General features: G+C 40.1%; 1 long non-coding RNA gene across 1 annotated transcript; it reads right to left on the minus strand.

Annotated features, from left to right (window-relative positions):
- Nucleotides 1-4,113: 4,113 nt before the first annotated feature.
- Nucleotides 4,114-13,710, minus strand: LOC113979102. Its single transcript, XR_003537719.1, has 4 exons — nt 13,651-13,710; nt 12,032-12,166; nt 5,588-5,689; nt 4,114-4,542 (listed from the first exon to the last, which is right to left on the minus strand). It is a non-coding gene; the product is annotated as an uncharacterized LOC113979102 (long non-coding RNA).
- Between the last annotated feature and the right edge of the window lie 1,422 nt (nt 13,711-15,132).

A 15,132-nucleotide genomic window follows, 5' to 3' on the forward strand; every position in this document is an offset into this window, starting at 1 on the left:
TACCCTGAATTGCTGGGAGTGCCTGCATGAGTGTGCATGCATACACATACTTATATAAAAATTAATTTCAATTAAAAAAACATTTCCTAATATAGTGAACAATCCTCATTGCTGAATTTACGTGTGCCTTTACTGGTCATTTATTCTGGAAACTGCAATTTTGAACTCTCCATCTGACTGCTCATCTCAGAACAAGGCTGGCCTACAGAAAAAAAGCATTTTTTGGTCTTTCAGAAGCATAAAAAGATGTTAGATTATAAAGTAAGCAGTGCTACAGTTAAATTCAAGAAATATAGCTTCATAGGATAACAGATAAACAGCTTTTCCCAACAGTCCCAAGCATTTTCCCCATCTTTTTCCCAAGTGATACAAAGAAAAGGAACTAAATGTTTCTTTGTCAGAGATGCACCCTGGCAGGAAGGCTCCTGACTTTGAGGTTTATACACCTTAGCAACAGCTATGCTTCTATCCAAACTAATTTCTAGATGAAAAGAGAGGAGCAGAACAGTGAGAAACCAAAAAACCAGACATGAAAAAAATCTAGTTAGATTATCCAATTCTCTTTTGCCTACTCCATCAGTCAGAATGGTATATTACCATTCAAGGAATGACTAAAAATGAATTCATTTTTATAGCTGGAATACAAAATTACTAATCAAATTTGCTTCAGAGGAACCAAAGCAGCCTATTGCAGATTCTGTCAGGCAGACAGCATGTGTTTGTGAGCTCTTAGGTATGTTTAGTATTGCAGTATTTGTCCAGCCACACCATTATGCTCAGTATTGCAGCTCTACCAGAAAACAGCAGCTAATGCTGAGGAAACACCTCATACAGCATCATAGCCACGGTGTAACTTCAGAATCCAAGGAGGGAAAAAATCCTGTGCTCAACTGGCAAGATCTGCCATAGTCATTTTGTTATTAATAAAATAAAAAATTAAATTAAAAAGTCATTTCATCCATCTCAACTTTGTAGAGGCAAATTTAGATTTGGTATAATACACAGGAGAAATACTAAGATGTTTTTCAGCAAAAGCTGTTGATACAAATACAGTTTTGTTATTCTTCCCGTCAGTTTCTCCTTTAGCCATTGGGACCTAAGTAACAAATCCCTTTCCTTTAATCATGGAACCAAATTCCACCGTTATATCTCAAACTTCATTTTGGTTCATATATTTGAAATATATAGTGAGAACTGAAGTTGGTTTACAACACTGATGTTCACACATGCATTAAAACCACAGCTTTATTGTATTTTCACATTGCTAATGAGAGCTATTTCTGGGCACAAATGACAAACAGTTAGCCTTTACTTTGAGACAATTGGCCTTTCTTGTTCTATCTCCTTCACTCTGATCACTTTTTCCCCACGTAATTTCCAAAATTAAAAGTCTGCCTTTGCAAGTCACAGAGTCACAGAATCAATTAGGTTGGAAAAGACCTCTGAGATCATAGAGTCCAACCTATGAATGAATGCTACCACCTTGTCAAATAGATCATGGCACTAAGTGCCACATCGTCTTTTCTTAAATACCTCCAGGGATGGTGACTTCACCACCTCCCTGGACAGCCCATTCCAATGCCCAATCACCCTTTCTGTGAAGAATTTCTTCCTAATGTCCAGCCTAAACCTCTCCTGCCACAGCTTAAGACCATGCCCTCTTGTCCTGCTGCTGGTTGCCTGGGAGAAGAGACCAACCCCCACCTGGCTACAACCTCCTTTCAGGTAGTTGTAGAGAGTGATGAGGTCTCCCCTGAACCTCCTCTTCTCCAGGTTGAACAGCCCCAGCTCCCTCAGCCTCTCCTCATAGGACTTGTGCTCAAGTCCCTTCCCCAGCCTTGTTGCTCTTCTCTGGACCTGCTCCAGCACCTCAATATCCTTCCTGAACTGAGGGGCCCAGAACTGGACACAGTACTCCAGGTGTGGCCTCACCAGTGCCAAGTACAGGGGAAGAATCACTTCCTTAGTCCTGCTGGCCACACTATTCCTGATATAAGCCAGGATGCCACTGGGCTTCTTGGTCACCTGGGCACACTGCTGGCTCATGTTCAGCCATCTGTCGACCAGCACCCCTAGGTCCTTTTCTGCCAGGCAGCTTTCCAGCCAATCTGCCCCCAGCCTGCATGGGGTTATTGTGGCCAAAATGTAGGACCTGGTACTTGGTCTTGTTGAACCTATACAAGTGCCCTTGGCCCATTGATCCAGCCTATCCAGGTACCTCTGCAGAGCCTTCCTGCCCTCCAGCAGATGGACACTTCAACCCAACTTAGTGTTGTCCACAAATTTGCTAATGGTAGACTCAATCCCCTCATCCAGATCATCAATAAAGATATTAAACAGAACTGGGCCCAACACTGATCTCTGGGGGACACCACTAGTGACCGGCTGCCAGCTGGATGCAGCCCCGTTCACCACCACTCTCTGGGCCCAGCCCTCCAGCCAGTTCCTAACCCAGCACAGAGTGCTCCTGCCCAAGCCGTGGGCTGCAGCTTTTTCAGGAGTGTGCTGTGGGAGACGGTGTCAAAGGCTTTGCTGAAGTCCGGGTAGACACATCCACAGCCTTCCCCTCATCCACCAGGAGGGTCATTTGATCATAAAAGGAGATCAGGTTGGTCAGGTGGGACCTGGCCCTCCTAAATCCATGCTGGCTGGGTCTGATCTCCTGGTTGTCCTTTATGTGCCATGTGATCACACTCTAGATGATCTGCCCCACAACCTTGCTAAGCACAAAGGTCAGGTTGACAAGATTGTAGAGTTCCCTGGATCCCCCTTCCAGCCCTTCTTATGGATGGGCATCCCATTGGCCAATGCCTACTCATCTGGGACCTCCCCTGTTATCCAGGACTAATGATTAATGATGAACAGCAACTTAACAAGTTCTTCTGCCAGCTCCCTTATCATTCAAGGATGAATCCCATCCTGTCCCATAGACTTGTGAGCATTAAGTGGCTCAGAAGGTCACTAACTACTTCCTCCTGGATTACAGGAGGCCCATTCTGCTCCCATCCCTTTCTACTAGTTCAGGAGGCCAGTTGTCCTGAGGATAACCGGTCTTAATGTCGAAGACTGAGGGAAAGAAGGGGTTAAGTATCTCAGATTTTTCCTCATCTTTGGTGACTATATTCCCCCTCACATCCAATAAAGAACGGAGGTTTTCCTTGCCCCTCCTTTTGCTATTAATGTATTTATAGAAACACTTTTTGTTGTCCTTAACAGAAGTGGCCAGATTAAGTTCTAACTGAGCTTTCACCTCTCTCACCTTCTTTCTGCATGACCTAATGATATCCTTAAACACTTCCTGAGTTGCCTGCCCCTTTTACCAAAGGTGGTACTCACTCATTTTTTTCCCCCTGAGTTCCTGCAAAATTTCCTTGTTCGGCCAAGCCGGTCATCTTCCCCAAGTGCCTTATCTTTTGGCACATAGAGACAGCCTGCTCCTGTGCCTTCAAGATTCCTTTCTTGAAGTATGTCTATCCTTCTTGGACCCCTTTGTTTTTAAGGGTTGCTTCCCAAGGGACTTTCTGAGTCAGGGTCCTGAATAGCCCAAAATCTGCCCTCCAGAAGTCCAGGGTAAAAGTTTTGTTGACACCCCTCCTTACTTCACCGACTACTGAAAACTCCAGTATTTACTGGTTGTTATGTCCAAGATGGCCTCTGACCACCACATCTCCCACTGGCCCTTCTCTGTTTGTAAACAGGCAGTCTAGTGGGACACCAGCCCTGGTAGGCTCACTTATCAGCTGCAACAGAAAGTCATCTCCCACACACTCCAGGAACCTCCTAGACTGCCTCCTCTACACTGTGTTGAGTTTCCAGCAGACATCCCACAGGTTAAAGTCTCCCATAAGAGCAAAGGCTGTCAATTGTGAAACATCAGCCAGCCACTTAGAGAATAATTCATCCATCTCTTCTTCCTGGTCGGGGCATCTGTAACAGACTCCAAAGAAACTCTTTTAGAGTCAATTTTTCAGTGTAACAGGCACCTTCACCCCATCTGCCTCCAGGCAGCATTGCCTGAGATGCAGCTGAGGTTCTATCTTCTTCCTTTTCTAGTTTCTTTCAGCACCTCTCACTTCAGACTTCCCTGATCCTGTTTTGGTCTAACAGGAACATAACATGGTGAATAGAGCAGCACCATGCAGAATTGTACAACCTCAATTTTAGCCATGTACCAACTTGTCTTTATTTCATTTAAGATGCCTCACTGGAGGCATGACAGTTTCATTACCATTGTAGTACTTTACGAACAATACATCAACCAAAGGATTAACTACATAAACATCCTGTTAAACTTGCTGTCACTATTTCATTGTGATCTGATGATAACTGCATAACTTGTTGCTAATACTAATTATTAGTCTTGACAGATTTGGCACATATAACGATTTCTACAGCCCCTTCCCAGCATAGGCATTTTCCTGCTTCTTGATCCCCACTGCCTTTGTGCTACTTGAAGAGCCTCCTGCTTTCTCCAGAGAATTTCATAACTCTTTCATCCAATCTCACAGCTGCTCAGCATCCACCTAATTGATGTGGCCACCTCTGGAAAGGAAATATAAGGATGAGTTGATATCATATTCTTCTGGACATGGTATTTCTCAGTAATGTCATACATGAAAAGACTGTGGGTAACATGCCTCTCAGGAAGAATTGAAAAGAAGAATTAAAGTCAAAGAAGAAGAGTTGAAAGCATCTCTTTTTTTCCATTGTGGAGAAAGAATTACAGCCACTCATCTGGTTTACTAATTGTCTCATTAAAAGGTTTACTACACTCAAGACTCTGAATATGCAGAACTGTTTTTTGGTTTATAAAATGTAATTATTCTAAAGCATTTTTGTTTAAAAGAGGTAACTCGGCACCCTTAACAACCAGGGTGTCAGCAAACTGATAATTTTAACTTTACAAATGCTGCTACAAAAATGTCTTCCAAAAAACTTTTGCCTTCAAGGTAGGAGAAGCATGTACACAGCCGACTTAGCCTGGGGTTTAGATTTAGTTTCCAAAACTATGGTTTTTTGGACGCTTATACTGAGAGGTAAATTTCATTATTAACTGAAGTTAAAAAAGGCTCTGATAAACCTTCAGTGGTTTGGGGAAAAAGGTATTTGGTAGATTTTAGAGAAAAATATAACAGCAGAACTTCTGAGTGTGAGCATCCTAGCTAGTGCATATCCTTCAGATTTTATAGGAAGCAAAGTATTCCCAAAAAGAGACCAATAGCTTCCATGAGTTTATGGAATCTGTGAGTTTGCCACACAGATTTATTTTGTACCATTTAAAGAATGAAGTTAAGTTTGATTAAGAGCAAAGAAGTATCCATACATATATTTATGTATGATGTTAACTATATCAAACATTGACTAAACCTTTACGGTATTACTATGTAGTAAAAGCCACATTTCTTAAAACATGCTAGCATACATTAGCTAACATAGTTACACGACACTTCAAACTCTCAGGGTTCTTGCTTAGTACAAAGAGCAAGGAAAGTCTGTTAACAAAGCTAGTGTTGTTTCTGTTTGTAAGGTCTAGCATGAAATGGTATTACGTTCACAAAATTATATTCACCTACTGCTTTGCACTCACCCATAGCTCAAAACATGAATACAAAGCAGCATGACTCAGCTAAATATAACGGGTCTGTGATGATTCCACTGGGCTGTGAAGAACTGTTGAAATTTGATTAACCTGTGAAAAGGGAAAAGACAATGAGTTATGGAGATAGCACTTGCTTCTCTCATAGTAAAGTGTCTACCATGTTATGATCTTAAAACAGTGCTACTATTTGGGAGAGACATTTCACAGAAGAATTGACACCTTACACACCCTTCAAAAACCATAGCTAGCCAGCTGTCAGATATCCTGCCTTAGCAAATGGGCTGCTGACACAGTTCACATCCCAGGGTTAGTGCAACGTTCTTGCTCTCCAGTGGCAAAATCCCATTCAGCCTCACTTTAAAACCTGCTGGCAAATGAAGGCTAAATCACTCAAGTTTAACACATCTAAAAATGTATTAACATGCTAGAAATTATTTAAATGGACTTATTTTTGCAGCCATACTTGATTGTATGAGTACTTCTCCCCTTTGACCTGCCTGCTTAAGAACTCTCTTAAGCTGTCTTCCAAAACATATTCACAGATATTTTCTATGCTTAATCTCTTGCTTGTTTTCACATTTTCTACCCTGGTTAAAAATTTAAAACGTTTATTTCTGCTTCCTAGTTATAACTTAGAAAGTCAGCAATGCTATGAAAAAACCCCCAGTATGATATTGCAGAGATGTATTAATATTACTCAACATGCAAAGGTTTGCTAAACCCAAGAACTCAGCAAAGACTTCTTCAATGTATTACACAGAACTAACCAAGAGCTCCCTATTTTCCAGGGAAGCACAGATTTTATGGGAAATTTACTGTATTAGACTAGACTACTCAAAACAAACAAACAAACAAACAAACAGAATTTCATTTCAGCTTGGCTTATACAGAAATTAGTGTATTTCATTTTGCTGTACTGACTGATATGACTCACTTCCTGGCAGTTAACAAAATAGAAAACTACTTTTCCCTTTGTTCCAGAAGGAATGTATTGACTCCTGTTCTCATCCAGGGTTGATATTACAACTATCTCTCTGGTTGAACTGCTTTGGAGTCATAGAAAAGAAGGCGATTCACTAGAAAATTATTTTGGTAAAGGAAGAATATCTATAAGATTTCTTTTTTTCAAAAGGATACTTTTTCCCTCAGCCACCCCTGCAAAGCACTGAAAAAGGGAAAATCTGGATAAGTTACAAAGTGCCTTGGGAGAAGTCATGTGCATTTTACAAAGTTTGAGGCATGAAAATATCTCGTTGGCATTGCAAATACTTCTACATTGGTAAATTCTTAGCTTTTAAGAACTTTGATTCCCAGGAAAACTCTTCGAAACAAGAGCATTTCATATCAGCAAAGCTCTTCATGCAAATACCAGACTTCCTTGTTCATGAGCAATTCCAAATCCTGCTTAGCTCTTATAATAGTCCCCTTCCATCTGAGAGATTTCTGTAGCATGTATCAGATGAGTGTAATTATTACTCTCCTAGAAATTCTTCTATTGACACTATCTGCTTATACTTCAAGGTAAAGAACATTTCTTCACCCAGGTCACTACTCAATGATACAACTACAGTTTTCTGGAGCTGAGATATATTGGTCTATAAATCAAAGAAACCTTTTAAAGACATTTCTCAACTACATCCTGATTGTGCAAACACAAATCCATGGGGAAACAGATGGATACAAAACATCTCCCTGGCAGAGAAGCCTTGCCCTCTTAAATTCATCTTTCCAAGGTTGCCCATGCCATGGAAAGCACCATGGAGAAAACAAAACCAAATCACACCACAGAGCAAAAGCAGCTAGGCATCTTGAATTTCTTTGGAAATGCTGTTCATTGAAATGATTTCAAACCAAAGAAATTTGTGACTCTACTGATGTTTAATATTTCTTCAAAGTACTCTCATGTGTTTACCTGTAAGGAGACGGATTCACCATTCCAACTCAGCAAAGAACTTTTTCTGTGATCAGAAGGTAAAGCACCCATGAAAGTTTTTTGCAGTCCCTTTTTTCTGATATAAATCTGAAAACACCAAAACAAGCACATCACTATTGCACTGATGACCCTTAAGACTGCGCTGTCGCTCGAATACCACTAAGTAAAACCTGTCAAAATGTGCTATGACCACTAAACTAAAACTAAGGACTTCACCAGCAGCCCCTGGCCTCTAACAAGCAGAAAATAACATTGATCTTAATCAGATCAGACACCAGATTCACTCAACTCTATCTCAAAGTCTATTTGATTTCATGCTTCATTATAAAATCAATTAATTGCTTCATTGCCTAGTCATTTTAAATGTTTCTTATGAAACATATTGTGTTGATATTAAAAAGATAGCAGGCACAGATATTTTGCATTAGCCACACACAGTAAGAGTGGAAAACAGCATTATTTTTAAAAGATGCAGCATATATAAAACCAATGCCATGAACGAGTTCACCAGACCATGCAAAGCAGTGAGATCAATTGTACCGGCCAGGGGGTCTTTCCTGAGTGCCTAAAAGCCCTGCTTTCACAGGGGCTTCACAAACCGTGACAAGGAGGCAAGCACCATTCACAAATCCATCCTCAGCAGCACCTTTTGCCAGTGCACAAGCACTTCCCAGCAGAAGAGCTCAATCTCCTCAGAGCTGAAAGCTGAAATATTTTCAGTGCAGTGAGGCATTTTAGAAGCTGAAACTATACATGAAACACCAAGGTAATCAGTACAGACATGCTGGACATGTGGAAAATTTAAGTCAAAATGAGGCTCTTTTGTGGTTTTGCAATAATAATTTCATTTTCCACGCAACTTGTAAATTTGAGTGGATGTTTATGGAAAATGGGATCATGCACTCAAGCATGAGTTTCCAAATGAAGTTGATTTTTAAGGAAGTTATTTATAGTTTATTCTATCAAGCTTTTCAATTACATCTAGATTTTGTAGAGCACTTAACCATGATGCATTTCAGTTCATGATGCAGTTTCATGAACATATAACTAGAAACATTCCTTTCAGACAAATGGGATTCCAACATTAGCAATAAGAGAAGGAATTTGTTAAGATTCAACCCTACAAAAAGTATCTGTATATCTTTTCTAGTGCAGATAGTATTTGCAATAGATGTGGGCTGGAAAACTGTTTTTCGGTTTTTTATATTAACTTTTGTCCCAGTTGCCATGCACGTATTCTAAAGAGTACTTTGCCTTAGCTTTCCTGAAGAAGTGCTCATATAACAAATGCTTGATTTTTTACCTTGGATTTAACTATGTGTGGTTTTATCCATTATTCCTTATGCTTATTCATTGATAATCTGTCATGTTCTCTTCTTCTGTGATTTACAAATATTCTTTGGAAGTGACATAATGACATTAACCCTGCTCTACTTTTGAGGTGTCAATAATTCATAGAAGCCTGTCTTGCAGCTCTTCTGAAACCATTCCTTATTCGTATCAAAGCTGTACAAGTTGCAATCAGAGCTGAGTTTCACCCAGCACTATCCTGCTTTTGACACTGACCACCACTAATTCTTTCAAAGGACATTCACCAGGACTTACAAAGGCAGATATGCAATAGCTTGCTGCCCCTAGAATGATTTTTTGCCCTATTAATTAATTAGGAGTAGATTTAGGTCTTCTCCCACATTGTTATTTCATTTAATCAATATGATGGCAGCTTTTGAGGTTGAATAATCTGTAAAAGCATATACTATTTTTTGGAGTCCCAAAGCCCTGAGTGTGTAGTAGGTCATGTCCAACCACCCTGGGACACCTGCAAAGGCAGCCCACTGCCTTTCTCAGGCAGGACATCCGCTGCCAGTCAGTCTGACCAGCTCCATGGATGTAGCTTCAGTTTGGCGAGAACCCTGCTGGCAATGTAGGGGAATGACTGGAACTACAAGTGAATGATGGGCTTTCAATAAGCTGAGTAATAGTTACCCAGAAGCCAAGTATGCTGGGGGAAATATTAATCTCAAACCAGCTCACAGTATCTTACATTTTAGGTGTTCATCTGTCTTTTACACAGAAGCAGCCAAAGTCCACAGTGTTTCACATTCTCCCTGATAGGTTTATGTCTGTTAGTCAGAGTCTCATTTCTATCCATTCCTGGAAAGTGATCCTGACATAAATGTTATAGTGCTTGAAGCTTCTTCAAGCTACTACTCTGTCTTCCTGTCCCAGCACAAAGCCCCAACAGCTGCATTTAGCTGCACTGCTTAACTGTTGAGAAATTGCCTTAATCAAATCTGTTTGACTAATGAAAACCCCAAATGTGTAAGGTGAGGTCACATGTGGAGGACCATGTCATGTGGCAGATATGCCCCTGTCAATGGGGTGAGCACACTGCAATGCTTGATTGCTGCTAGCCTGCCTTCAGAGGACACCTTGAACCAGCTCTCATACAGCTGCTGTTCTGACTCTCCAAGGGGCTGATATATTTGGCATGTTGACTAGAGCCTTACTTACCATGTAGGAGCGGTATGTCAGGAGTGCAAGGCAGAACTTCCATGACACAAGTGTTGTAAATGCCAGCTGGGAAGCATTGGAAAACAGGGTCTGAAGGAATTAGTCTCACTCTGAACACTCAAGGTTAGATAAGCCAATTCCTTAGCTTCTGGAAGATGAAAACAATTATTCTTCTGGAATGAGGATAAGTAAACACTTGGACTCACCAAATTACTGATAGTTTCCATTGACTTGGGAGGGATTTGTTAATTTTTTAAATTTAGACTACGTGCTACTTGAAGACATTTTTATTTGAATATCCATTTCCATTATTTCTCTGAGGCATAGAGGACTAATACAGCTCGATTACTTATTCAGTAGTCTTTGCTCTCTTTGCTTGACAGATACTTATCTCTAGGAATTAATATTTCTTGTGGTGAATCAATTTACAGCAGCACTTTCATAAACTTTCATAAGTTAGGCTGATTATATCCAGTTCTCATACGCTGAGAATCACATTTCCTCATGTATGTCATCCATAATAACACAAAACTTTGTTTCCAGGGTTCTGCCTTCACTATTTCAGAATCAGAGTGATTCAGGACTCTCTAAATAACCCTCCCATCCTGTGACTAGGAAGAGAGTCACCAATTTCAAACTGAGAGAAGAGACTACTTTCAGGACAGTGCCCCAGTCAGGAAGAGGAGAAAAAATCGCTGCAGTGAGAAAATGTCAGTGGTTTTAACATCCACATTCTATCTTCTCTACTCAGTTTATTAAAAATTAACATCACCATTTGGCAGTGCAAGGATGTGCTGTAGGAATAAGTGGGTTAAAGTCTAACATAATCATGAACAGGGCAGGTTGTTTTCACATTTCTGTTGTATAGTGTTCAGAAGTCTTTTGCTTAGTGCAAAGAGCTCATATCAAGTGCTATAGAAACTTAGATTGTGCAATACCTTCCTGGAATAAGTAGTAAATTTGCATAATTTACACAAGTATTGCAACTTTGCCCAGATGCTAGCACAAGTCCAGAGCTTAAGGTTCTTGCTTGTGGTGAGTGTACCTTCACCAGCTCCAGTACACTTTTTTTTACTGTAAAGGTGGTAAAATAGAGAAAAATGTTGCCCAGAGAGGTTATGGAGATATTAAAAACCCAACTGGACATTGTCCTGAGCAACTGGCTCTTGCTGCCCCTGCTTAAGCAAGGAGGGCTTGACTAGATCTCAAGATGTTCCTTCCAACTTAAACTACTCTTAAGACCATAATCTGCACCAGCAACACAAAAAAGTTGTTTTATTACTGCCTGCTATGTTCTTGCACATGTAGCATCATTTTTTGGATCGTCTGTAGTTTTAATTGGGCTACAAGTAACTGCAAATAGATCCTATCGATTACCCTCTAGTTGGGTATAATGTGAGGAAATGAGGTCAAAGATAGCTTCAGCAATGGAACAAACACGTCATCGGCTTTAGTGGTCAGCTAAAATGTGTGCAATCAAAGTCATACAAAGGGCAAATCCTCTTTCCAGCAACTTGCTTTACTAAAAGAGATAACCCTTGCCTTGCCTGTGATTACTTTCAGAATTCCTAAGTTCTCCGCATAGGAGTAGAAGGATCTAGGTAAAACAAACCTAGTGAGAAAGGCTGGGTTTTAGCTAAACTTTGAGGATGCAGCTAAAACTTTTTACGTTTATTTTTCCCCTGGAGAATGCAAATGCATTTTTAAGCCACTGAGTAACTAAATCAACAGTGTACTTCTGCAAGTAACAAAATTCTACCTTGCTTTCAAACATGCACATATAGGTACTCCTAGATAACCTCTTACTATACTTTCTTTCCAGAGCACTGTGTTGTGTCTCATGCAGGGTCCTCAAGGCCCTTACCACTTCTGCTTTCTATCAGAATGTGACTGATTCATCTCAGGTTGGAAATAGAAATGTGACTCTTCAGCTTCTCCTGGGGATAGAAACCTCCACGGACAACTCAGAAAAGAGGGATTCTTACCTCACTAGCTGGAGTTCATCATCTGTGACTCTAGTAATTTCCTTTCTCATCAGAACAATCCTCAGTCATGGTAAGAGATCAGTGGTACAAGGCATAGGCAGACAACACTGTTCCTCTTGTTTTTATAGCAACTTTCTGGAATGAATTTATATCTTTAATTTCAGTTACTTTAACTCAACAGCTGTCAAAAATTTGCAAAATATTATGCATCAAGAACACAAAGGTACCTTTATTTCCTTGATACTGTGCTAAACAAGTCAGAAGAACTCTCCAATAATTTTGCTGCTTCTTTAGAGGAAAAACAGAAGTGTACTACTGAAAGCCTGTATAAAAGCAGAGTTTGGCTAAAAGAAAACTAAAAGAGACTTAGTAAGTTTACTGACATCTTAATGAAAGTGGAAATTTCCAAGCAGAAAATGCTCAGCAGGGAGCATTTTTGTATGGAGAAAGAGACATACACAGTGCGGTGAACCACATTCTGTAATGTTTCCTGCACGTATCCTGCAGTGATGAGCAGACAGCGTTCATGACTTCAGGACACTACAGTTTTCACACTCAGCACAGAAGGAAGTGTTGCAGCATCATCTCATGTTGGGGAATACAGAAAACAGAAGAAGAGGATAAGGGGAAAATCTCATCTGAAAAGAGACAGCAGTACCTGAGCAAGTGCTCTCTGTCTCTCTCAGGCATACACCAAGCCTGCAAACAGGTCAGGATTGTTTTTCAAATGTCTCAGCTCTCACTTAGCTTTGACTATAGACTGTGACTCTGACTCCAGCCACCGACTGCGACTCTCACAACTCCATGAGGTGGGATCTTCTGCCCTGTCTGAGCTACTGCCATTTGCTTCATGATGGGAAAGAAGCAGCTCTTGCTATGTGTAGATCAGCAGGGACACTGAGATGGATGAGGCAAGGTTGGCTTGGGTAACTTCTAACAAACTCAGGAGACTACTTGGATAAGCAAAAACTCCCTGATCACTCATTTAGACAGGTCAGAAGACTGGTAAAGAGGTGAGAAAGCTGCCTGCAGGTAAGCTGTTGGACTGACAGTATGACATTTAGGGTTGGACCAGTACCTCTGCTTTATCTTTAGCTATGAAACTAGCCTGCTTCAGACCTACATCTGACATTCAACCCCACCCTAGCAACACAGCCAGCTCCACAGGCCACTCCTCCTCTCTTCCTTCTGCTCTGTGAATCAGTGGGAACAAAGGGAGTATTGTCAGGACGGGAGAGTCACGACTTCCAGAAAAGCTGAGCAACAGAAAAGAATAGAGATACATTATTTTGTCTCCATTTATCTCTTCTCAGTTTCTTACTGCACTTCTGCAGAAGTGCAGTGATTATTTAACATATAGTGGGCAAAGGGGAGTCTCTATAGTTTGTGGGCTGCTGTATATTCACAATTTTGATGATTAGTATAAAATAGTATGTAGTGCCATGTAGTAAGACATTGCTACATAGGTCAGAACACCACAAGAATTTTCAGGTAAGAAATAATCTTAGTTATTGAAACAGTAAAATTAAAAAACATAATGGAGACAAGGACAACTTACACAGGTATTTAACACTCTTGGAAAAAAAAATATCTATTTTTGCCAAGGAAAATACACTTACCAATAGAGACAATGTTGCAAAAGCCTTAAGATTACAGTAAATATTTTGGATAAGGATCAATTTATGTTTTCCTGCAGGTAGAGGGTATTTTATGAAGGTAGACAGAATGGTCCGAAATATGTTCAAATAAAGTATTTTACATAACCATCAAAGTATTTTTCCTTCCTATAGTAGAAAATGACAAAAATATCAAAGTTGACAACACTACAGAGCTCGGTCTTTTCAGATGATGCACTTGCAAGTTTTTGGTTTGTTTTGTTTTTTATTCTGTTAACTAAGGACTTTCAAGCACCACTTGCACCCAAACCAGAATCATTTCTAGTGAAATGCAATTGTACTTCTCTAGCCATCTAAGTCATGCAAAACCTGTGCAGCAAGCATGAAAAGTGAACTGCTCTGCAAATACCACTGCAGTTTGTCACTAAGAATTTCTGTATTTTAAAACCAAAAATGGAAAAAAGTGCTATAAATTTAAGGACAAAATACATGTAATAACCCTTTACAGTCCTCACAGTCAGTATTTGCAGGATACACAAAGTCAGTTATAGGGCAGCATCTGTCAAAAACAGGAGGCTCTTCTAATTATCACTTCCTATCACTTTTTATGGGAAAAAAAGGAGAAGAAAGAATAATTGAAGAACACTGGCCATTTGAAAGTGTTAATATTTCTCAAAAACTGTTATGATATTCTGTACCTCCTGAAAAGAACATTGGAAGGAGGAGGGATGGCAGAAATAAGCATTTTCACAATACCGTGATTGATGGAGGACCAAGAATTCAAAACCAGAAATCTCTTAGGAACAACTCACCAAAAAGGAATCTTAATCATTTCAGACTTCTGGAAGGGAAGCAGGTGGAATGTGGAACATATTTTGGTTTTGGCAAGGCAATAAAAATACTGATACTGACCTTGAAAAGCTCATCTCTGGAAAGCTGGAGGCATTTCGTACTATTTTCTGTTACCCTGAGGAGAAAAGGACAAATACAGGAATCTTGACAGGGCAAGCTCTGGTCTTCATATAAATTAAAGCTCAAATCACTGAAGTTGATGAATAACTTTACACGGATAGAAAACAGTAATTGAATTGGTTTTATATAAGTTCATTTCACCCCAAAGTAACTTCTTGTAGCTATGTCACTTTGCTCAGTGCCATCTCTGCCCCTTTGTAACTGTGCCATTATGAGCAAGTATCTCTGGTTACTTACTGCTGATGTACACACCTTGCCTACACAATAATACTTCCAAATATCTCTGCAGAGCTAAAATGAGCTTATTACCAGAAAAGGTAGTATTTCTTCCATATTGTCTCTACAGAACCAGCAAAGAGAAAGCATTTGAAGTTTTGCTCTGCCCTTTCATAATGACCACTATGTCTGGTTATCATAGTGGGAACACAGAGTACAACTGCTGCTGGGAACTGCATTTGGACCCAGATCATCCTTTCATGCACCATGTTGGCATGGCTTTTTTATGCTCTCTGG

The sequence above is a fragment of the Neopelma chrysocephalum genome, unplaced genomic scaffold (genome assembly GCF_003984885.1).
Source record: "Neopelma chrysocephalum unplaced genomic scaffold, ASM398488v2 Primary Assembly neopelma1_382, whole genome shotgun sequence".
Taxonomy (NCBI): Eukaryota; Metazoa; Chordata; class Aves; order Passeriformes; family Pipridae; genus Neopelma; species Neopelma chrysocephalum.